Source organism: Oratosquilla oratoria, chromosome 40 (genome assembly GCF_046742065.1).
Source record: "Oratosquilla oratoria isolate Oo_2021 chromosome 40, ASM4674206v1, whole genome shotgun sequence".
Taxonomy (NCBI): Eukaryota; Metazoa; Arthropoda; class Malacostraca; order Stomatopoda; family Squillidae; genus Oratosquilla; species Oratosquilla oratoria.
The window spans coordinates 1,010,001-1,012,500 of record NC_134816.1 but is presented as its reverse complement, the minus strand read 5'-3'; positions in this window follow the sequence as shown (position 1 = coordinate 1,012,500).

Sequence of the window (2,500 nt, the reverse complement as noted above, 5' to 3'; positions counted from 1 at the left end):
AAAGAAGATTCTATATTTCTTGTGTAATGTATATATATATATATATATATATATATATATATATATATGTGTGTGTGTGTGTGTGTGTGTGTGTGTGTGTGTGTGTGTGTGTGTGTGTGTGTGTGTGTGTGTGTGTGTGTGTGTGTGTGTGTGTGTGTGTGTGTGTGTGTGTATTCACCTTGGTCTTTTGGGTCACGTGTTGGATTCGTGATCGACAGCTATTTCCCTCCCGGAAGAGAGCTCAGAGGTCGTATGACCGATCTATGGGTAATGCTATGACCTTTCACACACACACACCCCTAACTCCCCGCCCACGAGAGTCAGAGTAACGACCCGAAGCACAGCGATACCGAAATAATTTCGGCCCTGGGCAGGATTCGAACTGGGATTTGCGAGCACTCACCGTACTTCCCAGTCCAGTGCTATACCACCGTGTGTGTGTGTGTGTGTGTGTGTGTGTGTGTGTGTGTGTGTGTGTGTGTGTGTGTGTGTGTGTGTGTGTGTGTGTGTGTGTGTGTGTGTGTGTGTGTGTGTGTGTGTGTGTGTGTGTATATATATATATATAATCAAATCAGCCATCCTGAGTCCACTGTTGAAAAAAGGCCTCCTTCACAGCAGTCCATAAATCACACGCCCGCTCCAACCTCTGACATGTCACTCCTACAAACTTCTCTATCTCGTCTCTCCATCTTTTGTCTGATCTCCCTCTTCCACGCTTCCCATCTCGCGGCGTCCACTCAGTAACACACTTGTTCCATCGTTCGTCAGTCGTTCGTACAAACCTACCTGCCCAATTCCACTTCCTCTCTTTCACTGCCTCCACAATGTATTTCCCTTTAGTCTGCTCTCTCACCCAACTTGCTCTCTTTCGGTCTCTTAGCATTATTCCCACCATTAATCTCGCCATTCTTCTCTGTTCAGTCCTTCATCGCCTTCGTCAGTTTCCAAGTCTCACAACCGTAGACTATTGCTGGCAGAATGCATTGATTATTGACTTTACGTTTCAGACATAGAGGTAGAGAGCCTCTCAGGCTTTTACTATACTTACTAAACACTTTCCAACCAATTGTAATAAATCTTTTTATTTCATTATCATGATCTTTGGTCACTTTCACTATCTGACTTAAATAATTATACTCTTCAGCTTCTTCAAGTCTCTTACTATCAATTGTAATTTCTTTACTTTGAACTTTACTGTTGAACATTACTTGTAAGTATTCTGCTCTTTCTGAAATAAAAATAATGTCATCCTCAAATCTTAGGTGGTTCAAATATTTGCCATTAATCTTCAAACATTTCTCTTCCCAACTCAACTTTCTGAAAATCTCTTCCAAGCAAGCTGTAAATAATTTGGGTGAAATGGTATCACCTTGCCGTACTCCTTTCTCGATCTTGATCTTTTCTGTATCTTTATGTAGTTGAATTACAGCGGTACCTTCCACATAAATATTTTCTAGAACCCTTACGATCTGTCTTCGCGTAATCTACAAAAGCTAAACAAAGAGGTATATTGTATTCTGTCGTTTTCTCGATTAGTTGGTTCATCGCCAGCAAGTGATCTAGAGTCAAATATCCGCTTCTAAAGCCTGCCTTTTTCTCGGTTGGTTTCCATCTAAAACTTGACTTAATCTAATTGTAAGGATCTTGGAGAATACTTTATATACATTTGATTGCAAGCTAATCGGTCGGTAGTTACTAAGGTCCAACTGGTCTTCTTTTTTATAAAGCAAAATTACTCTAGCATTACACCAGGATTCTGGAACGCTTGCCTGACATATGCACTGGATGTACATTTGAGCTAACTTAATATGAATTTTTTTCCTTCCGTCTATCAAAAGATCTATTGATATACCATCTTCCCCAGGTGCTATTCTTCGTTTTATATTTTTAGAGGAAATTCTACTTCCTTTGTTTTCTCTGGTACACTACTAACTCTACAGATGAATTTACTGACTCAACTACGGTCCTCGACGAGTAAAGCTCTTGGTAAAATTCTTCTACTCTTTTTACCATTCTGTCTCTGCATTTAATAATCATTCTATGGTCACTACCTATGTTGACTTTATTTATGACCGTAACATTGCTAATACTCTTGCTCTCGTCTCCTAATATGAAGTCTACTTCATTCTTTGTTGTTTCATTTGGACTTCTCTAGGTCCATTTACGACCTACACGCTTTTGAAAGAAAGTGTTCATTATCCTCATGTTGTAGTTCTCTGCAAAATTGACTAACATCTCGCCTCTGTCATTTGTTTCACCTACTCCATACTTCCTAATGCACGACTCATCTCCCAGATTCTTCCCCACTTTAGCATTGAATTCGCCTATTACCAACGCGTAATTACTTTTTTCTTGATCCATTACCTGACTTAAATCATTATAGAAGGACTTAATTTCATCATCCGAACTCTCTGAAGTTGGTGCATAAACCCGAACTATGTTAGTGTACCATTTATACTACCTAATCAGAATCCAAGCTACCCTGTCTGTTAAACTACTG